This window comes from Ambystoma mexicanum, chromosome 8, assembly GCF_040938575.1.
Source record: "Ambystoma mexicanum isolate Mex_15411 chromosome 8, UKY_AmexF1_1, whole genome shotgun sequence".
Taxonomy (NCBI): domain Eukaryota; kingdom Metazoa; phylum Chordata; class Amphibia; order Caudata; family Ambystomatidae; genus Ambystoma; species Ambystoma mexicanum.
Genome location: NC_090929.1, coordinates 734,807,670 through 734,831,344, shown reverse-complemented (window position 1 = coordinate 734,831,344; position 23,675 = coordinate 734,807,670). Strand labels below are relative to the sequence as shown.

The window sequence follows — 23,675 nt, the reverse complement described above, 5'->3', positions numbered from 1 at the left end:
TCAGCATATGCCAGAGTGGTCCAAATATGGGTAGCACCAACAGTCACATCCAAGGTCCTCCAGACCTATCTGGACGCAGATGGTAGGATGATAGTATTACAAGGGATGGTGGAAAATAGCGAAACGTGTTATAAACAGGTATGCCCCGAGCCAGGACATGGCGGCCTATTTTGGATCCCTATATCCCAAGATGGACCCATATAGGGACAGCATGCTGATATGGGAAGATTTTAATTGTACGCTAGACCTGGCATTGGATAGATTGGATGGTAAATTCTCGCACCCAGCCCCCTCGGCTAAAGCTCTAAAGAAGTTGTTCCAAGCATTCAAGTTAGCTGATGCATGGAGAACAAAGCACCCGCAAGACAAAGTATACTCTCACTACACCGCTCCCAGTAACCTGTATACAAGACTAGATTATGTGTTTGTGGGCGAGGAAACTCGGGGGGAGGTGAACGGGGAAGAATACAAAGCAAGGGTACTCTCTGACCATACCCCACTGTTTATCACATGGCAGGCCCTTCCCCCACCTGCTAGGATTCCGACATGAAGACTCAGAATAGAGGCACTCAGACACTTTGTGTTTAGGGAACATTTAAGGGAGGAGGTGAAGGAATACTTTGTGCATAATACTGGTAGCGTTGAATCTGCAGGCACACTATGTGAGACCTTTAAAGGGGTGGTGAGAGGGGCGGCTATAGTGAAGTAGAAAGGGATTCAAGAGGTCATTCCCCTGAATTTACGGAAAGTGGAAGGTAGACTAGAGGCCATTGCATGGGCAGGAAGTAGGTCTTTGGAAGAAGCGCAGGAGGTGGCTAGCCTACACCAAGAAGTACTTGGCGGATGAGGGTGAATGCGATGTAGCCTTAACAGTGTGAAAAAACTCAATTAAACCATTGAAGAGATGATAAAGGTACAAGCAGTATTAAGAAAGGGTCGGTGACCCGGTTCTTGTAGGTCTGCCTCCCAATTCTTCCTCATCTGCATTAACACTTCCCACTTCGGCCATCAACAGCTCATATATATGTGATACTTCGAGTCCACCTTCCAACACATTGTAAAATGTCTCCAATGTCTTGTCAGCTTGCAGGGGCATTTCGGTCTCTTGCCATCTTTGTTTAATATACCTTAACAGACAGGAATACGTGAGATGTTGCCCCCGTTGAACCCCTGTGTCTTCTATGAGTTTCCCGAACTCCCTTGGCGTCCCCTCATCAAACACATCTCCCACCGTCGCCACCCCCTTGGGTTCCCAGTATTCCTCACGTTCAGCTTCCGCTGGTCATCCGCCCCTTCCAGTGCCACCAGTGAAATTTGCGGGGAGTACTGTGTAGTGTTCCCTAGCAGTTGGGAGGCCCTGCACCACATTATGCACCCTAGTCAAGAATGCTGGGTGCACTGGGACAGACGAGGAAAATTAAGCTACAGAAAATAAGTGGAGAGACAGCTCGCAGAAGGTGACAAGCCGGGGCGGTTGCTGGCATGGCTCTACAAGAGCGAGAAGAAGCGGGAGACTAATGGAGCACTAGTGGGAACAAACGGAGAGTTGTGGGAGATGCAAGAGGGGGTGAATAAATGCTTTTATGATTATTATAGGCAGTTGTGAGATGAAACCTCAGAGTATGATACGCTAGGGATACAAGAAGCATTTTCAGAGATCAATCTCTGTCAGTGAGGATAAGTGTGTCGCTCAAGGATCGGATACACATATCCCCTCATTCAGGAAGTACGGGGTACTGTTTGTAACAATCGTGATTCGGGCATTTGCACATCAGACAGCCATTTGGCTACGTATTGCAACTAAGCCAGCGACAAAATATGCTTCGAAATTGGGCACTTTAATTAATTCCCCCTTGTTTGTGTGAATTCTAAAGCTTCCATAATGCCGCACTACACCGTGATGTATGCCACAGGAAGCTCCTGCATAGGCTGTGCAATTTCGTGAAAAACTTCTTCACTATTGCGTATGGGACATTTGCAAAACAGTGCAGGAGTCTCTGTAACACCACCATCTTCAACAATTTTGCCCTCCGAATCATACTCCGCAGCAATCTGGCCCAGAAAGACATGAAACTTTCAATATTATGTGTCGCCCTCACCGTGTTCAGTGCGTGCTCTGTCTTTGGATCTTAATAGATATCGACCCCCAAGTACTTCAATGTATTAATTTCCCATTTAATTGGCAGCACCAGTAGCCTGCGTACGGGCGTCCCCAAATATCCCCCCAGCGGTAAGAGACTATACTTCTGTTGGTTGATTGTTATACCTGACAGGGCCACATAGCGTTCCACAACATCTAGAACGTATTGCAAATTTGTCTCTGGATGCTGCAAATATAGGAGCATGTAATCTGCATACAACGAAATCAAGTGCACCCCACCCGGAGTAGCTATGCCAGCCCTTCCAAATTCCTCCCGTAAATAGACTGCTAGCAGTTTCAGCACCAAAATAAACAGCATCGGGGACCACGGGCATCCCTGTCTCGTACCCTTGCGTAACTGCCACTGTTCCGAGATAATTGTACCCATTTTGACACTCGCTATCGGTTCGCTATACAGCAATCGTACCCATTTAATGTATGTGTGCCCGATCCCGAAACTTTCGGGCACCACTGGCAGCCAGGGCCATCTGAACGAGTCAGACACCTTGAAGGCGTTTCTCTTTGGGTGCAATCTATTATGTGGTGTAGTCTACGCAGGTTATTAGTTTTATTGGTCTGTGGAACATAGCTCGTCTGGTCCGGATGTATAAGCTTGGTTTTGACTGCTTTAAGTCTATTTGCCATAACTTCTGTGAGGATCTTAGCATCCTGGTTCAGTAACAAAAGAGGCCTGCACAATCCACAGTCTGTATCCGGTTTATTTGGTTTAAGAAGGGGAACAATAATCGACTCTTTCAGAGTTCCGGGTAGTATGCCCTTGTCTAGCGCTTCATTCAGCATAGCCAGCAGTGGAGCCAGGATTTCTGCCCTGTATTCTTTATAAAATTCACTGGGGAGACCATCCGCACCTGGGGCTTTACCTTTTTGTAGGTCTTTAATCACAAATTCTAATTCTTCTATCATGATGGGGATTTCCAAACTTTCCCTCTCATCGTCATTTAGTTTGGGGAGATTGATCTCTGAAAATGCTTCTTGTATCCCTACCGTATCGTACTCTGAGGTTTCATCTTACAACTGCTTATAATAATCATAAAAGCATTTATTCACCCCCTCTTGCATCTCCCACAACTCTCAGTTTGTTCCCACTAGTGCTCTTTTAGTCTCCCGCTTCTTCTCGCTCTTGTAGAGCCATGCCAGCAACTGCTCCGGCTTGTCACCTTCTGCGAGCTGTCTCTCCACTTATTTTCTGTAGCTTAATTTTCCTTGTCTGTCCCAGTGCACCCAGCATTCTTGACTAGGGTGCATAATGTGGCGCAGGGCCTCCCAACTGCTAGGGAACACTACACAGTACTCCCTGCAAATTACGCTGGTGGCACTGGAAGGGGCGGATGACCAGCTGAGGCTGAACGTGAGGAAGTACTGGGATCCCAAGGGCGTGGTGACGGTGGGAGATGTGTTGGATGAGGGGACGCCAAGGGAGTTCGGGAAAGTCATAGAAGACACAGGGGTTCACCGGGGGCAACATCTCACGTATTCCTGTCTGTTAAGGTATATTAAACAAAGATGGCAAGAGAGCGAAATGCCCCTGCAAGCTGACAAGACATTGGAGATATTTTACGATGTGTTGGAAGGTGGACACAAAGTATCACGTATATATGAGCTGTTGATGGCCCAAGTGGGAAGTGTTGGGGCAGATGAGAAAGAATTGGGAGGCAGACCTACAAGAAGCGAGTCACCGACCCTTTCTTAATACTGCTTGTACCTTTATCATCTCTTCAATGGTTTCAATTGCGTTTTTTCCACACTGTTAAGGCTACATCGCATTCACCCTCATCCGCCCAGTACTCTGTTCGTTCTTCCTGGGCTTATCGGGCGGCTTTGGCAAACCTCGTGTCTCTTTCTTCTTCCCTTTCGGTCCAGTAGCTGGGCGTGCGTCCTGTGAGCTGGTGTGCTCTGGCTTTTGCTTTCCTTTGCACTGGATGGCTTCAGGGGCCCATGGGCACAAATCATTGTACTTCCTTCCGCTCGGTCCCCCTGCACGCCGTTCATCCCAGCCTCCATACTTCTTCTCAGTGTCTGCTCGACTCCAGCGTTCCGACCGGCATCAGAAAAAGTTGCAAACAGTTCCGTCTCTGCATCTCACTCAGCTGTCTCTCTCACCGCTGCTTCTCCCTCAGCCACTTCTGGTAAGCTGTGTGCATTTTAAACTTCCCGGCTTCAATCAAGGCTAGAATTCAGCATTTGCTTCCCGCTTCTAGTCAGCCTCATTGCTTCATCCCTCTTCCTCATCTCAGTACTAATAAAAGGGGGGCAGGTGGTAAATAAAGTTTTGGTCATGAAAGCTTGGGAATTCTTTACCATTTCACAATAAGCCATGCAGGCTTGTTGTAAAGACACATATGTGGCATTGGGAATTACTTCTGAAGGGTTATTTTGATTGAGTTTTCCTGCCTCTCTGGAGTTTGTCTTCCCTCATGTGGCCCTCCCGACAATAGCTACCCCCAGTGTCAGAGTCAGGTAGCTCCTGCCTTTCTCTGGCCAGGTAAGAGAAGCTTCCCTCCAAAGAATCAGTGACAATATCGCTAGATTCGTCACAGAGGACAAGCATGGAAAGGTTCAAGTGGAGCGCACCCATTAAAAAAGTTAGTAAGATGTTCAAATCCCAGGACAGAACTAGAATGTGGGAATGTATTTGTCAGTCGTTTTAAGAATTGTATAACAACAGGCATCTTCAAGTAAGAGCATTGTACTGTCCTGCGTTTAAAAAAAGACAACGCTGCCAAGTATCCCTTAACAGTAGCCCTTGCAGAGGCAGTTGCAGTAAAGAAAGAAAGCACCTCAGGCGTATTGCAAGGCAAAGGATCTATATCTTTAGCTCTATACCAGCTGCAAAACGTGTTCCAGCGGCAGCGGTTTAGTGCTTTTGTTGCTGGTGTTTTAGCCGAAAGCAACACCTCCATAACGTCTTCTGGGAGGTCCAATCTTTGTATCTTACCCTCTCAGAAACCATGTTTGAAGGTTCAGTGTTCCGATTCCTGGATGATGAAGAAAGGCTTCCTCCTGTGAGAGTAGATCCACCCACTGGTTAAGAAGGAATGGAGGGCAGGTGGATGTAGGTCCGGGTACCACGTCCACCTGGACCAATTTGAGGAAATCAGGATCATTGATTTCCCAAACTTCTTCAACCTTCTGATGACATGAGGGATGACATGGAATGGTGGGAATGCGTACAGGATTGGAAATTCCCAGTCCACTACCAATATGTACCAAAGCGCTCCTCACTGAGGAAATTCCCTATATCAGAACAGGTCGTACTTCCCGTTGATACTGAACGCAAACTGATCCACTCAACGGGTTCCCCAAAGGGCGAAGATCCCTAGAAGGGATTCCGGAGCTAACTCCCACTCACGAGAGATCATGCTCTGCCTGCTCAGAGCACCCCCATCATATTCTCTTTCCCGGCTAGGTGAACAGCCGACAGAGACATCCCGTTTTGTTAAGCCCAAAACCAGAGCTGCACTACCTCTCTGCACACTGGTAATTACTTTACACCTCCCCTTTTGTTGAGGTAATGCATGACCGCTATGTTGTCTGTCATTATTAGGACGTTCTTCCCATGTATGGACGTCAAAAAGGCCATCAGCGCCAGTCTGATCACCCTTAGCTCTAACTGGTTTATGTATAGTCTTGATTTGTTTGTTTGGTTATTATTTATAAAGCACACCACACCCTTGGGTATCTGGGCATAATGCAAGACAGCTTAGAATAACAGCAGTACATAAAGACAATAATGATACACGATTTGTGATCGCGTGTTAGTACGTTGAGAGGTGAGAGAACACAGTTGGATAGGTACAAAACAAGTCTTACAGGATAACAGCAGATACATCTATGTAAAAGAGAAGTCAATGGTTAGGAGATAAGTGCATAGGAAAATAGGATAGTCCCTAGTGTTCTAAGGATTGCAGGCAGGAATGTCGTTCATAGAAACGCATTTCTTCATGTTATACCTAAAACTCTGGAAAGGCTGGTCTGTACGTAGGTGCATAGGGAGGGCTTTCCGGCTATTCTGATGGGGACCAATGTCCACTCATCAGATTGCTCATATGAGCTCCCCATCCCATGGGGGAAGCATCTGTGACTACAGTTATCTCTGGCTAGGGTTGCCAAAAAGGTTCCCCTATCACAACATTTTCAGTGCAGGCCCACCACAAGAGATCCTGTACGTCCTTGCTCGGGACCTGAAGGCGGCCAGTCATCCTACCTGCGAACTGTGTCTATTGAGATCTGAGGGCCCACTGGAGGGACCTCATTCTTAGGTGGGGAAGTAGATATTGGGTGTTCTTAATTCGGGAGGTGAAGCCTTCCGAAAGGAAGAGTCCAGAACCGCTACAATGAATTGAAGCTTTTGGAAAAATGTCTCCTGGGACTTCTTGAAGTTGAGGGAGAATCCCAGTTTGTGGAGAGAGTGGCAGGTACTGTTGAGATGTTCGGAAGAATGTGCTCTGACCTACCAATCATCTAGGTAGGGAAAGATGTGAATCCCTCCCCTCCATAGATTGGTTGCCACCATCGCAATCAACTTGGTGAAGACCCTCGGGCAGGGGTGAGCCCAAAAGGCAGTACTTGAAATTGATAGTGAGAACTGCCAATGGCGGATCTCGGGTACTTTCTGTGCTTGGGATGTATTAGCCCATGAAAGTAAGCATCCTGAAGATCGAGTGGCACCATGCAATCCTGGAGCTGAAGCGTCTGGAGGATTTGTGAAAGAGTGACCATTTTGAATGTGTCTTTCCTGAGGAACTTGTTCAAGCGTCTCAAGTCCAGGATGGGTCTCAGTCCTCCATCTTTCCTGGGAACCAGGAAAATGTTTCCGCTACAGGTACCTTTCTCTAAGGCACCTTCCGCCAGCAGGGGAAGAATCTTCTGTAGAAGGAGTGAAACTGGTTCCTGAAGAGATTGCTTGCGGGACAATTTGGGGGTCTTTGCAGAAATGGGAGTAATAAAATGCCATTCTTGCAGATGCTGGGTCAACTTGCCTCTCACCAGGGGCCTGTGAGCAAAGTACTCAGAGAAGTTTTGGAGCTATGCCTGAGGGCAAAGAGGAGGCCTGAGCAGTATTTCCTCTATAACCGCTAGGGGCACCTTATCTGTCCTTGCTTTTGAGCTGCCTGGTCTCTTCCGTTTTGACCTGTGAAGATGAAGGATGTTGTGGCTAGTGGATGGCTACTCCCAAAGATGTTGCTGCAGCCTTTGAAGCCTATAATTCTTCCAGGTTGTCGTGCGCTTTGGGCCCAAATAGGTTGGACCCATCAAAGGGCATATCCAGAAGTCTTGATTGGACGTCAGTGATGAATCCAGATTTGCGCAGACATAACAATCCCCCTATTACTGCACTAGACTCCATGCCTCTGCCCACGCAGTCTGACGCGTCTACGCCTGACTGTAGAGATTGACCGGCAGCCTCTTTACCATCATTAATGATGTTCCCAAATCCTTCTCGCATTTCACCTTCAGGAATATTCTCAGCAGATTGGGCAACTACATTCCATAAGGTGTAGGTGTATTTTGCTAACACATAAGATACGTTAATGGCTTTTAACGTCATGCCAGCAGAGAAGGCTCTTTACAAGGGCATCATAAAGCTCATCGTCCCCATTCAGAGGGATGGTAGGATAAGCCACAGCTTTTGAAGAGGACGTTGCCCACTGTACCACTAAACTCTATGGAGTTGGATGCCTAGAGAGGTAATCAGGGTCTAAGAAAGGCAGCATCTATTTCTTTACCAGCTACTTATTAAACAGACAGAGTGGTGTCTGTTTTTTTTAAATACCTACATAATTGGATTCTTTAGTGCAGCATGGAACGGCAGCGCAGGTTCCTTAGGAGAGCCTATATCCATTATGTCAGTGAGATCATCTCAGTCCATTGTCCATAGCAGGACAACCCCATCCCCAATATTCTAATATCCTATTCATGCGAGTCCTGTACGCTGCATTAGGGTGAGCGTGCATATCTGGTTTGTCAAAATCAACCTCAGGGAAGGTATCCAAACCACTTCTATCTTTTAAACATGAGGCCAGGTCTTCCAGGCGTATCTGATCTGAAATCAATTCCTCTGGAGTATGAAGAGTTCCAAAATGATCATACCCAAAAGGGATGATGTTATCTTCCGCTTCACCCTCCTTGAAAATGGACCCACATGATTTAAAAAAAATAAGATTTTGACTGGGGTTTTTAAACATAGGTCGACTTCAATTTTGACGGTCCCTTTGACTCCGAGGAGGAAATCAAAGAAGCCTTTGGCTTTGCTACCATCTCAGAGGTTGACGTTGCCGACGCCACTCAAAACATCTCAGAGGTCTTACGACTTAGGCTTTGGGCGCGGGGATCAAAGCCTGACTTGACGCCCTGTCTGTCTTGGAGGATGCAGTCGATCAATTATAAGTTACTCACCGTAGTGACTAATGTACTCTTAGTCCATAGTCCCCTTTCCTCCATACTGTATGGGCGTCCCTTCGAAGGGAGACAGAACCTTTTTCACCAGAAAAAAATCTTCTCCCCCTTTAAATTTAGAGGTGCGCTGGGGTGCCGCCCAGGGAGCATGCGCTGCCCGGCTCCGCCCTCAGGCTCCACACCTCAGTCCCCATTGACACGTCGACAATAGAGATTTAACATTGCCTAATGACACCAATATTATTAATGTGGAAGCCTTGGAGGCTTGATAGCCCGGTCTTGAACCTCCGAAAGTGACAAACAGGGCGTCTGATTTGCAGAAGCCCTTGGGCATGTCCAAGTAGAATTTCAGGGCACGCCTTACATCCAAGCAGTGCAGCACTCTCTGTGCTTCGTCCTTGGGATCAGGGGAAAACGTAGGAAGGACTATTCCCTCGTTCAAGTGGAAAGCAGACGGAACCTTCGGCAGAAGTGCTTGGTGCGTCCGCAGGACTACCTTGCCCTTGTGAAAGGTGGTATATGGCTCAGAAGCGACCAGCGCCTGGATCTCGCTGACTCTACGAGCCGAGGTAAGGCCATCTAGTAAGGCCATCTTGATGGTGACCAGCCTGATGTCCACTGACGCCATTGGCTCAAACGGTTTGTGCACCACTTTCTGTTCAGGATAAAAGTGAAGAGGTCCAATAATGCAGTCAATCAGGAGGTGAAGACCTCCTCTAGCATCTCTTGTTTAAGATAGAAAATCACCTACTCACATCAGCCACGACAAATAACCTGTGCTGTCCAAATGAGCTGCTTGTCAGCAAGATATCACTGTCCAGAGCCTCTTTCAAAATATGTATGGCCTCACTGAATAGAAACAGTGACACAACAACCCTGTCCACCCCCTTTGAGATGGTGCAGGGCCACCGTGCTGTCAGGAGTTGGACAAATTGGCAATGGGGCTCTTTCCCCATTCCTTGATTTCTCATGAATGCAGGCAAGCATGGCAGCAATTTACAGAGCAGAACTTTGGGGTTACTCGAAAACAGCAAATTTGGAAGTGAGAGAAAATAATTTCCTGCAGAGAGGGTATCAAGTCTCCCTAAACATAACCCTAGATATTGAAACTACCTTAACATATCAGATGAAAAAGAAATTAAGCCCTTGCTTTTTGGGTCTGCCTATGGATATCACCTGACCACTCGAAGTACAGAGAGGCACTATTGGACTTACTTACACAGGAAGGTGGCTTGTCAATCCCCTGGTGTAAGTATACTAAATTGTTGTTGGCCTCTCTATAGTTACAGCAGCTGTAGCTCAACGAACGTGGCACTAACATCAGGATAAAATTCATGTTAACAAAACACAAACGACTTACTGATACAAGAGCGCCTAAAGTTCCATTGTGAACAATCTGCTAAAGAACGTGGGAATTGGGGCGTTAAGAAGGGGATTGGGTATGAGAATTATCTGGATGTCATTAAGCCAGCTACTGCTTGTTCACTGTACATTAGGCTATGTTTAAATATACTTACCTTATGAATTCTTGGAGAATTTCATTCTGACTTGCATCAATATAAAGCAAACACGAACATTTTGGGCCTCATTACATGGATGGCGGAGAACCATGGCGCTATTAGCGCCATGGTTCATGCCGGTAAAATACCGGCACCGCCTTGGCGGAAAGGGGAATTACCGCCCCATTCCAAGGTCGGCAGGGCAGTATTTCCCCCTTCCGCCATTGCCCTTCCCCATTCCCATTTTTGCCCCATAGGGCTCAATGGGAATGGGGAAGGCGCTAATTACGGTACCGCAAATTGCGGTACCGTAATTAGCTCCCTGGGTCCCTTTGCGGGTTGGTTTTTAACGCCTGCAAAAAGCAGGCGTTAAATCCCCCAACCCGCAAAGGGACCTCGTAGTAAGGCAGTAAGGATTTACCGGTGCCGGTAAATCCTTACCGCCATCCGTGTAATGAGGCCCTTTGTCTTTTATTGTCCCTTGCATTTGTCCCTTCATTCAATGTACCGCAAACCATTTGAACTGGATGGGTGAGCAAGCTTTAATTTTATTTTTCTCAGCTGCTTTTCAGCTAAACTAGGCCTAGGGAATTGGGCTTTATTATTATGTATGTATGTATATATTTTTATAAAGCGCCGGTAGCCCGAGGGCATTAGGGCGCTTGGACATTACAACATAGAAGAGAAGAAAGCAGGCATAAAGAGACGCAAAACAGTTGGCATGGAAGACCTGACAGCCACTAGCGCTAGAGATCTTATCTGAAGAGGAGTGTCTTCATCCGTTTCCTAAATACAAGGTGGTTTGCTTCTGACCTCAGTGAATTGGGAAGGCTGTTCCACAATTTAGGTGCCAGTACCAGAAAAGATCTACCCAACCCCGATTTCAACTTGAAATGGGGTACGACCAGGAGGCACTTTCCTTCCGATCGTAGTCTTCTCCTGGGTGTGTAGAGGACTAGGCTGTTTTTCAAATACTCTGGTGCTTTACAATAGAGGCACTTGTGGACCAAAGAAAGAGCCTTAAACTTTATACGTTCCTCTACTCTTAGCCAATGAAGGGAAATCCTATCGGGGGTGACATGATCTTTCTTCTTCAGATTTTTTACTAGCCTAACCGCACTGTTCTGGATCACCTGACATCTCGCTAAGTCCTTAGACGAGGCCCCTAACAGCAATGCATTGCCATAGTCGAGCCGTGATAAAATAATAGCTCTGGCAATGTTCGCCAGGTTCCATTCATTTAGGAAGGGCTTGATATATCTCATTAGCCTGAGATAATAAGCAGTGTTTTTTTGGAGATAGCTGGTCTGGGCATGAGAATCTACCGCAGAGTTAACCACCATGCCCAAGGTTTTCACTTTAGGGGCCACCGAAATGATGGCTTTCTTAATTTGGAAGGATTTGTACTCTGCCCCTAGATTAGCCAACTGACGACTGGAACCAAACAGCATTATTTTGGTTTTTGAATCATTCAGGCACATCCCGTTAGCCTGCATCCAATCGTCTATTGTCTTATAAACCCTTGCAATCACTTAGCTGTCAGCGGCGTGCTGGCTGCCCCCCAGTTCCAAAATAAGTTGTGTCGTCTGCGTAATTTTTTTTTATTTTTTTTATTTGTTTATTTGTGTTTGACGCTCCTGACAAGTAGGAGAGTCTTTACAAAATAGAGAAAAATACAGTCCAATATATTGAGACAGACAAAACATAAGGTACCTTCGGACATCGAGCATTACAGTATGTAAACATAGAAAAGGGATAAAAAAGAAACCATTGTTCAAATAAAAGTACAGACCAGGAATTCCTATGACATAGTGCTGGACGAAGAAGAGAAAAGAAAAGGAGAGCAAAGAAAATAGAAGATAAAAGTATCTCCTCGTTAAAATGGGCATGGATCATCGATCATATACAGGTTTGCAAAAGGTAGAGAAAAGCGAATGCATGATTCAAGAATTATTCATATAGCAATCTTTTTCCAATTCTCTTACAATTACATTACATAGTTTCGTTAAAGCATATATGAGCGGTTTGTGGTTGCCTTGCATCAATCTAGCCCAAAGGAAAGGCAGGCAATCAGTAAAATTGATATCTACAAATTCCATGAATAAAATCGTTCTTTGATTCTTAAAATGGGGACAATATAAAATCAAATGTTTTAATGTTTCAGTGGTTGCAGTGCACATAGGAAATCTGCAATGAGGGCTCGACGCATACAACTTATGCCCAACCCATTTTACTACTCTTTCTTTGGTATGGAACAAATTAAATTTAAACCAGAGAAACATCTTCCGGGTAGTATTACAGGGAAAGAGCTCAATATAATCGTATCTGGGGATACGTTTGCGTGTGAACAAGTGATATTCCTTGTAAAGTTTGTATGATCTCATGCTGTCGAGAGAGGTACACCAATCGAGGTCAAACAGTTTTTTATTGGCATATCCTGGTCTGTAGTGAACGTCATCCACGGTGATGTTGGCCATCTTAAGTATAGCAGCCATTTTTGACACATATAAAGCCATAAAGGATGTGGGCTGCTGGTTGATGGTACGATTCAACTCAACATATAAGGAGTTCGCTCTAGGATGTTCAATCTTGGCGAAATTGGTTAGAAGTCGCCATTTCCATCGAGTGGAAAGAGCGACTAAACCTAACTCATGCCTCAAGATTACATTGGGTAGAGATAACGGAAGCGACATGGCACGTTTCAGGGCAGTTCCTTGCAATTGATCCAGAATTTGGCCCATCTCACCCATACATATGTCGAGAGAGTACAGAATTACACTTTCAATTTTTAGAGTTAAAAATTCGATGAGGGGAGTTAGTGAATACTTACAGTATTTCACATAAATTACCTTCAATTGTGATATCAGGGGTCTGATCTTTTTTTTTAGTAGGTCAGTCCACATTAGGGTAGAATTTTTCTCTGTTAAGTAATAGCCCAGATAAATCGTTTCAGTAATGAGAGGGATAGGAGTCTGCATGATGTGCCATTGCGACTTGCCAGATATGTGGGCTTGTATATTACACACTAAGTTTCAATCTATCCTTAAGACAGGAGTCATTCCTGTCTCATGGCTAACTGCCAATATCATTCCGATCTTCAAAAAAGGAGATGCAACGTTACCGCAGAATTATCGACCTATTGCTTTAATCAACACTGCGGCCAAACTATTCGCCTCCCTTCTTCTTCATGACTTGGAGAATCACATCGAAGTACTTGGACTATACTCCAAATACCAAACTGGCGTTAGGAAAGGTATGTCTACCTCACTTAATGCCACGATGATGGCATTTTGGATCGCAGAAGCTAAGAAACTTACTTCCAATCCTGTTTACATTGCTCTCATCGACATGTCCTCAGCCTTCGACACAGTGATTCGGGACTTACTATGGGCAAAACTTATTCATATGGGCATTCCATCTGTCTTTATCTATTGGCTCAAAGCCTTACACACTAACACTTCCTACAGAATTAAGCTCACTTCAGAGGGTCATATTACTAAACCTATCAGTACAGAGGTAGGCCTAAAGCAAGGTTGTAACCTCGCTGCTACCCTCTTTAATTTATACCTCTCTGATCTCGATAAAGGTTGGGATGCAAAAAATCTCTTTTCTGTTAAAATCGGCTTGATCCGGCTCAAATGGCTTGCCTTTGCAGATGATATTATTTTATTCGACCCCACTCCGTCAGGCCTTCAACTCAAATTACGGTTATTTGAGGAATTTGCTTTAGCACACAATTTGACCCCCAACCCTGCCAAAACAGCAGTAATGCAATTTGCGTAATTCGTAAACGACACGCCTGCTTTCACCAGTATGCTGCACAAAGTGCGCATGTATATGTTGAACAGCATTGGTGACAAACTGGCTCCTTGGGGCACTCCGAAGAGGATATCGCAGGAATCAGAAAAGTTGCTGCCCCAGTGGACTCTGGCTTGGCGGTTCGATAGAAATGACAATAACCAGTCAATAGCTCCTTCGGAGCAGCCCACGTTCTCTATGAGTGCCTTGATGAGGAGTTGATGATCTACCAGATCGAAGGCAACGCTTAAATCAAGAAGCATCAGCATCCCTAACTTATTTTTGTCAAGCAAGCTCAACATCTGATTCTGTAGGTCCAGCATGGCTGTTTCAGTGCTATGAGACGCTCTGAAGCCAGATTGTTGCTGGTGCAAAGCTTCATGATTCTCTACAAATTTCTGTAGTTGCTGCGTTGCTACCTTGTCCAGTAATTTAAGAACAAAGTTGGAATTTGTAATTGGGCGCAGGTTAGCTGGGTCCTTTGGATCCAGGCCGGCTTTTTTTTACAAGAGGGGTGATGGTGACCTTCTTAAGTTCCTTTGGCACTACACCCTCCTGGAACAAGGCATTCACTATTCTCAGGAGAATGGGGGCAAAAATGTCTTTATGTTGCAGAATAATGCTAGGTAGTAGAATATTTTCTGCACAGGTGGTGAGTTTCATATTGTTCAGTACCTCTAACAAATCTGCTACAGTGATGGGGTCAAATTTGAAAATCTGTTCTCTTGTGGTTATCTCTGCTTCTATAGATTGTATCTCCTGGTTCACAGAGGTTCTAGCCTTGATAATGTTTTGTCGTGCTTTATCAGTTTTAGCTTGAAAAGTCTTAGAGACAATATTACAATCCTCCTGGGCGTAAACGGGGGTGTGAGACTAGCAGGTTTTTCAATGCTCTTTAGTATGTCGAAAAGTTTAATAGTCTTGTTGTCAGCAAGTTCAATCTCTGAATTAAAGAAGTTAGCCTTAGATGACTTTATTTTGTCTCTATATTCCTTGTCCTTTGTTTTCCAATTATTTTTACTATCCACTGATTTTTCTAGGATCCATTTCCTCTCCAGTGTACGTTTTTCCTTTTTTAAAGTGTGGAGCTCTGTAGTAAACCATTTTTGGCAGTAGTTGTTTTTTCTGGCTAATTTAGATTTGAGAGGGGCCTCTGCCTCCACCAGCTCAAGAACGTGCTTATTGTATTTGTCTAAGAGGATTGCGCATGAGTCGAGATCCTGAAAGGAACACAGTATTTCATGAGCGCATGACTTAATCTGTGCCCTGTTTAGATTTTTGAAGTTTCCATTAACTACTTGGATATGGGGATTGTGCTGATGTACGTAAATAGGCAGTTTTAGATTGGCAGATACCAGATAGTGGTCGCTCCAAATGCAGGGCGTGGTTCTGCAGTCTTGCAGGAATACATTGTATCCACATAACCAGTCCAACTGGTTACCCTGAGGGGTAGTGGGAGCCTCATTGAAAACTTTAAAGTCCAGGTTGTTCAGTGCTTTTTCCAAAGCCATGGCTCCTTTATCCTTCTTATTCCCTCGCGAGAGGTTAAAGTCACCCATAACAACAGTGGACACATTAACGGATCTTAGGGAATTTAAGTGAGAGCAGAGTTCCGTTGAGAAATCCGAAACCAGAGCTGGAGGTCTGTAGATGACCACCAAATTAAGGGAGTTGTTGGGGGAGAACACCAATTTGAGGTGCAGTGCTTCACACCCGCTACAGCTTAGAGTCACCTTAAAGAGTTTAAGGCTGTCCTTTGCGATGATTGCCACCTCACCTCCTCGACCCTGCTGCCTATTCTCCATGTAGATGGTGTAACCTTCTGGTAGAGCCTGCTCACAAGTAGGCCCCGCTGGGTCTGAAAGCCAGGTTTCTGTTAGGCAAAGAATGTCGAAGTCATTAGAGGTAATCATGTCTTCGACATTTTGTGCATGTTTTGTCAAAGAATGTGTATTAAGACCACCAATATTTAGATGCAAATACTTCTGTGGTAAATCAATTGTAGAGTTACCCTCTAAGACGTTATTTTCAGTCCCCCCTGTAATTCCACTCGCCTTGCAGCATCTGATGTACACATATTTCTAGGTCAGGCTTACCTAAGGCTCCAAGTACCCGGCGGCACAAGAGACCGAAAATAAAAGGGGGGTGGTGAAGCTGAAGCTCACCGAAGTGAACTGGAGTAAACCGGCTTCGACGTGCCAGTGCTGGACGCGCCCGACTTCGTGTTAAGTAGCACAAAGAACTACAAGAGTTCTGGGAGTTGTAGTTCAGAGTAACTAGCACTCCTGCAGCAAGTGAGGCACACAAAACGGCTCACTAGCACCACTGATTCACATACACTGTTTAATTCACATTCACATACACTGTCCTAAACTAGTAACAATCGAATTTAGCAGAGATTTAGTATTAAAATGAATTAAAACCATTCAGTATTAAACAATTATGCAAGTAAAATAACTAATACAACGTATAAAAAGTCTAAAGGCAGGCGGACAGATAAAAATCACAACTTCTGCTTTACTGATGGAATTCTTATGTCTTTACCTGGCATGATTTAAAAAAAGCAATCAACTAGCATGTTAACAATATTCAAGTCTTTTCTTAAGCCTTTTCTCAGGGTTATACTTGGTCTTCAACTACCTGTCCCAGCCTGAATCAATTTTCTAGTTCACTCTTGTTTGTACTCATACTCCTGCTTTTCTCAATTACTTTAGTTATTTCCCGTTCACTTTGTAGTAGGCCACTTTGCCCCTAGTTTTCTTGTCTCTCTTGGGTCACTGTTGAATATGCTCTTGATAGCCCATGGCAAGTCAATCTCTATATTTGGCTGCTCTGTGCTTCTGCTAGCTAGCAGCGAATTTCGGTGTTCTCAGTCCATCCTCCCGCACACCTGGTAAGTGTTTCTGTCAGTCAGACACACTCTCTTCGTCGTCTTCTACTTGGCAGGTGCACTTCTTAATCTTCAGTGGCAATTACCTTCTCCAGTGCTGGCGTTCATGCATACAGCCCCCCCTCTCCCTCGCTAGCATGCTTCCACTTCCACCAGCGAATAATTGATTAGCAAGAGCTCCAATCATTTGTGCCACAATCTGGCCCCTGCCAAAAGGGCAAGGCTGGTGCAGATCTGACAGAAATCAGCTAGCCACAATCCTAACAGGGCTTGAAGCCTGAGGCAATAGGGGCAGACATGGTGTAGCAACAGTGGCTTGATGATGTTCTTTTTTTTTGTTGAAAAGAATGTGTTGGTGAAGTGAACAAGTTACTTACCAACTGGTAAGTTCTTTCGACTGGATGTTCGTCCAACGCATTCCACATCTTTGACATGTAATGTCATGTCTACAGCTGTGCACTTAGCAAACTTCTTCTGCAGAGGGCGTCCTGCGTCGATGGCGTCGGGTCCATGTCCCTGGAAGGCCTCCGTCGAGGGCCACATCACAGGATGTTATAAATAGGACGCATAGCGAACGTAGCCTCAGTTTGAGTTTTTTCCCCCAGAACGTGTGGCACAAGTCTGATGCCTGCAGGCCTGCACTTAGCCTTGCGGAAAACGGAAGCTGCAATCGCATAGGAAATTCTCTTGAGGGGCAGGCTTGGAGGGCGATGTGGAATGGGTTGGAGGAACATCCAGTCGAAAGAACGTTACCAGTTGGTAAGTAACTTGTTCTTCAAATGGATTGTGTCCTCCAACGCATTCCACATCTTTGACAGACTCCCAAAGCAGTACCAGTAAATGGTGGAGGGAAAAGAATTTGAGTATCCAAATAGATTGCAGAATAAAGAACCGCCTTCCCTAAGGCCATATCCTGACCATGGATTGTATCCAGGGAATAATGTTTTACAAAGGTGTGGATGGAAGCCCATGTATCGGCATCCCGAATATTCCAAATAGGAACACCCTGCTGGGGGGCGGTGGAAGTAGCCACGCCCCTAGTGGAATTAGCTCTCAACCCATCAGGAGGGTCCTTACCCGCCAATCGGTAACACTCTGTACTGGTAAGGATAATCCACCTGGACAAGGCCTGTTTGGTAACAACCTGGCCCAATCGGTGTACAGCATATCCTACAAAGAGTTGATCGTCCCCTCTGAACCTGGACATCCTAGAAATGTAAAAGCTCAGAGCTCTCCTCGAATCCAACCAATGGAGTGGCTCCTCTTCCTTACCAGGATGAGGAGGAGAGTAAAAAGATGGAAGAACCACCTTTTGACTCAAATGGTATTCAGAAACTACCTTAGGTAGAAAGGAGGGATGTACTCGCAGTACAACCCTGTGCTTGTGAAACACAGTAAAGGGTGGCTAAAATGAAAGTGCCTGCAAGTCACTCACTCTGCAAGTGGAAGTAATCGCAACCAAGAACACAGTCTTGAAGGACAGTAATCTCAAAGGACAAGAGTGCAAAGTTTCAAACAGGGCACCCATGAGAAATTTCAAAATCAAATTTAAATCCCAAACCGGCACCTGGAAAGGGGACGGCAAGAATACATTTGTCAGTCCTTTAAGAAACTGAGAAATCTAAGGAATCTTAAAATAAGAACATTCTTCAGACGAGCGCTTAAAGATAGACAGCGCCGCCAGGTAACCTTTAATGGTACCTACTTTAAGGCCCCTGTGGGCCAAAGAAAGTAAGAAAGACAAAACCATAGGAATGGAGCACTGAAAAGTGATCTCTGCACCAGTCGCAGAATTTACGGCAACGGTACAGGGATTTTGTTGCAGGCCGCCCAGTCGAAAGCAACACCTCCATCACAGAAAACCGGGAGGTCCCCATCCTTATACCTCAACCTTTCAGAAACCACGCGTGAAGGTTGAGAGTCTTGACCTCTGGATGGAGAACCTAAACTCCCCCCCCCCCCTCCCCTCCCCCTGCCCCTCGCGCGAGAGCAGATCCTCTCGGTGGGGAAGACGGCATGGCGGGCAGATGGACATTTCCAGAAGGTCCAGGTACCACGCTCTCCTGGCCCAATCCGGAACAACGAGGGTCATGTGGGAACCGAACCTCCGTAACCTCCGCAATACTTGAGGAATGACGGGGACTGGAGGAAACGCGTATAGTAGTGGGAATGACTAATCTACCACAAACGCGTTTCTTAAGGCTCCTCTTGGAGGAAATTCCCTTGAGCAGAACCTCTCGCACTTCTGGTTGACACTGGTGGCAAAGAGATCCACTTACGGGGTTCCCCAAAGGGCAAAGATCTCCTGAAGGACTTCCTGAGCCAACTCCCACTCGTGGGAGAGCCCGCTCTGCCTGCTCAGAGCATCCGCTGCTGCATTGTCGTCTCCGGCCAGATGAACTGCCGAGATCAAAATTTCCTGCTGGATGGCCCAGAACTAGAGCTGCATTGCCTCTCTGCACAGCGGAAGTGACCCTACCCCCCCCACCCTTTTTGTTGAGGTAATGCATGGCCACTGTGTTGTCCGTCATGATCAGGACACTCTTCCCACATACAGAGGGCAGAAACGCCTTCAGGGCTAGCCTGATGGCCCTCAGCTCTAACAAATTGATGTGGAGTCTGGACTCCGACGGAGCAACGACCGCTGGCGGTCAAGTCGTTGGCATGAGCGCCCCATCCTGTGAGGGAAGCATCTGTCACTACCGTCACCTCTGGCCACGGTAGCCAAAACTGTTCCCCCCTCATCAGGTTCCCTTCGTTGGCCCACCAGAGAAGATCCTGGGAGACCGAGAGTGGAATCTGAACAGGATCTGACATCTTGCCCGAGAACTGCGACCACTGCATCTTGAGCGGCCACTGCATGGATCTCATCCGCAGCCTGGCCTCTGGCACCAGAAAAATGCAGGATGCCATGCGGCCGAGCAACCTTAAGAATTCGAAAGCCGGGAGACTCTGGGCATGTTGAAACTTGTCCACCATCTGCACAATGTGATGAGCCCTTACCTTGGGAGGCGAACACTTCCCCAAGGACGAGTCCAACACAGCCCCGATGTACTGGAGCTGTTGGGAAGGTGTCAGGTGCGACTTATTGAAATTCAAGGAGAAGCCCAGCTTGTAAAGGGTGCAGCAGGTGACACTGAGATGATCCAACGCTAGCTCGGGAGAGCGCGCCTGGATCAGCCAGTCGTCCAGGTAGTGGTAGATGTGAATCCCCCCTCGCCTGAAGTACGCTGCCACCACCACCATGAGCTTGGTGAAGACCCTCGGGCGGAGGTCAATCCAAACAGCAGGACCCGAAACTGAAAGTGCGAGTCGCCAGCCGCAAACATCAGGTACTTCCTGTGCGCGGGATAGATCGGCATATGGAAGTAAGCATCCTTGAGGTCCAGAGACACCAACCAATCCTGAAGTTGAAGGGCCTGGAGGACTTGAGAAAGAGTGACCATTTTGAACTTATCTTTCATGAGAAGTTTGTTCAACCAACGCAAGTCCATGATAGGTCTCAATCCCCCGTCTTTCTTTGGGATAAAAAAATAATCCCTTGTTCCTCTCCACTACAGGCACCAGTTCTATAGTGCCTTTCTCTAGCAGGCACAAAATGTCCTGCGCAAGGAGCGGATCTGGAAGCTTCAAAGAAGAGTTTCCCCGGTGGATTGTCGTGAGGCCGCTGAAAGAAGGAAAGGCAGTAGCCGTGGGCAATGGTATCCAGAACCCATGCATCTGAAGTAACGACACACCATTCTTCTAAATGCTGAGACAGTCTGCCCCCAACCGGCGAACCATGGGACATGGCCTCACGACTGTTTGGAAGCAGATGCAGCAGTGCCTGAGCGGCTTTGGCACCACGAGTTCCCCGACCACCATGGGTACTCTTTCGCTGGCCCCTTTGACTGGTGGCCCCTCTTGTTCTACCAAAGAAGGAGTAACCTCCCCTCCACTCCTGTCCCCATGGACGAAAAGGCGGAGGTTGACGCACCTCAGCGCTTAAAGATTTCGCCGCAGCTTTTGAGGTCTGCAACCTCTCAAGGCTCTTGTCAGCCTTGCTGCCAAACAAATGTGCGTCATCAAAGGGCATGTTGAGAAGACAGACCTGAACATCTGGAGCAAACCCTGACATCCGTAATCACGCAAATCTGCGTATAACGGTGCTCGCAGCCATGGATCGGCTAACACTGTCGGCCGTATCCAAACCCGACTGAAGGGATTCACACATGGCATTGTTGCCGTCCTGCACGAGAGCAAGGAAACCATCCCTTTATTTCCCCTCTGGAATATGCTCAGCCGCCAAAGAAACACAATTCCACAGTGTGTGTGAAAACCTTGCCAAGGCACACGTGGAGTTGGCCGATTTCAGGGCCATGCTCCCAGCAGAAAATACCTTCCGGGCCCAAACGTCGAAGCGCTTGGTGTCCCTATCCAGAGGAATGGTAGGGTACGCCGCCTGCCTCGAGGTGGCCGTGGCCGCCTGAACCACCAAACTCTCCTGAGTGGGGTGAGTAGATAGATAGCTGGGGTCGCTAATGTAAGGGCGGTATTTCTTGGTCAAAGACTTATTAACAGCTGGAAGAGATTCCAGGGGCTGCCAAGCAGCTGCCACCCTTTTCTGCAAGGTAAGATGAAATGGTAAAACAGGGTCAGAGGACGGACCTTGATCCAAGATGTCCGTCAGATCATCCTGCACAAAGTCTTCAGGAGGACTAGACCAGCCCAGATACTCCGAGACTCGCGCCATGAGTCTCCTATAAGAAGACGCTGCATGAGCCCCAGGCTCAGGTCTACCAAATTCCCCTTCCGGGGAAGTGTCCAGCCCATTTGCATCATGGAGGGTCTGCCTCAACTCCTCCAACTGACTGTCTCCAGAAAAAAGTGGAGCCTCATCAAGGTCACCAGGTTCCTCAACCTCAGACCTTTCCTCCTCTTCATAAATATCATCCAGAGGGAGTTGAAACCCAGGCCTGTGGACAGAGGAGGGCCTGGAGGCCAAAACCAGCCTCACAGACTTTGACGTAGCCTTCCTTGGAGGATCCACGATATCCGGGAACTCCAATGGCAAATTTCGAGAAAAAATTTCCGAAGGTGCCGAGAGCGTTGACAATCTCGACGTTGTGATCATCGACGTCAACACAGGTGCCGAAGGCTAGTATGATGGCAAGGCGTCGATGTCCGAATCGGACGTACACGGCGCTGAAAGAGTCGATGCAGGCCCCGAGCCCTCAATAGGTTGCTGCGGTCTCGCTGGGGACGAGAACCGAGACCTAGAGACATGTCTCTTGTGACCTTTCGATTCCTTGTCCGTATGGGACCTCGACTGCTCCCGATGTGTGTCGCGTCGCGAACCCGAGCCCGATAGCGTACGTCTTCGAGCGAGACCGATCCTGGCCAGCTTCGTCAGAAGGCGCGACCGGACCTGTGTCCTGCGACTGAAAAATAGCCATCATGGATTTCTTAAACGCCGCCCATTCCTCTGGAGTTGAGGACTTCTTAGGGCACGAAACCTTCCTCGAGGCACCATCTTCCGAGGAGGACGGGGAAGGTGACTGGTGACGGCACTTGCTCGAGTGCCAGGACGATGAAGACGAGTGGCAGGAACCACTCCCAAGTTGCCCCTCGAGTCGTCAGTGGAAACCCGCTTGGACTTGGTCTTAGAAGCATGGGACTTAACAGGCTTCAAGCCCCTACCTACCTGGAGCTTCCCCTTCCACTCCAGCAAGGTCTGGGCAGTCAGCGACTGGCATTTCGAGCAGTCGTCGGTGTCGTGCTACTCGCCCAGGCACCACAAACAAATGCAGTGGGGGTCGGTGAGCGACATCTTCGACTTGCAGTCCCGGCAGGTCTTAAAGCCAGACTGCGTAGTCGGAGGGGTCGAAGAGAAAGACATCTTCTACGAAGAAAACACACGAGGTGCGCCGAGTCTCACAAAGTTTACACGTTTGCGGGAAAAATGGAACTGAGGCTACGGGCGCCGTGCGTCCTATTTATAACATCCTGTGATGTCGCCCTCGACTGAGGCCTTCGAGGGACATGGACCCGGCGCATTCGACTCAGGACGCCCTCTGCGGAAAAAGTTTCCGAAGTGCACAGCTGTGGACATTACATGTCAAAAATGTGGAATGCGTTGGAGGACACAATCCATTCGAAACTACTTTGTCAGCTCAAATAAAGTAGGGCAATCTGGCGAGCAACAAACTGTAGACCACTCACTGAAACTTCAATTTTGATTACACAAAGTTTTTTTTTTGTACAAACTTTTCATTGCCATTTATGACTCAGGTTACATACATCATGATGCAGCATGCTGGAGAGGATGGGTACATAATCAGCTATTAGTATTGCAATATTTCACGGCATTAGAGCGACTTTAAAGTTGTGAGATGACGTTTGGCACATTGCTTTATTTGCCGCTCCCGACCCCCTCCTGTAAACCCTCCGTCCTTCAACTAACAACAACAACACCATTCTAACCCCCATCCCCCTGCCCCCCTAACTATGAGTTGCTCTTCCGGTGCTCTAACAGTTCGGCGCTCCTGTGATTGGGTGTCCAGTTTCCTGACCATAGTCCGCCTTGTCCCGTGTTGGGGTGCAAGTCGTGTTTCATGTTATGAGCAAAGGGTTCTCCACCATCCCATCATCTATGTGTATGGGTCTGTCAGTTCTCTGAATTTGTTCTAAAAAAATATCTGAGCATATTGAAAATAGTACATGGGGTCAATAGTACATGGGGTCATAGCCCACAGATGGCTCCTTACATAACACCAACGTTGTTGAGCGGAGCTGAGGTGCAGTGACGGCTGAAAACCTTTCTTAAGTCAGTCTGAATCTGGGAAGATATTTCTAAGATGAGGAATCTGTTAGGAACGTATCCATTAGGAGAATACTGCATACTGAAAAATATTGGTCGCTATTTCCCATAATGGTGTCTGGTGCACTGCAA

At 46.9% G+C, this 23,675-nt stretch overlaps 1 protein-coding gene across 5 annotated transcripts in view; it reads right to left on the bottom strand.

Annotated features, from left to right (window-relative positions):
* Positions 1-23,675, bottom strand: part of WASHC2C (WASH complex subunit 2C) — a 2,476,852-nt gene that overhangs the window by 17,250 nt on the left and 2,435,927 nt on the right. The window lies entirely within an intron of this gene.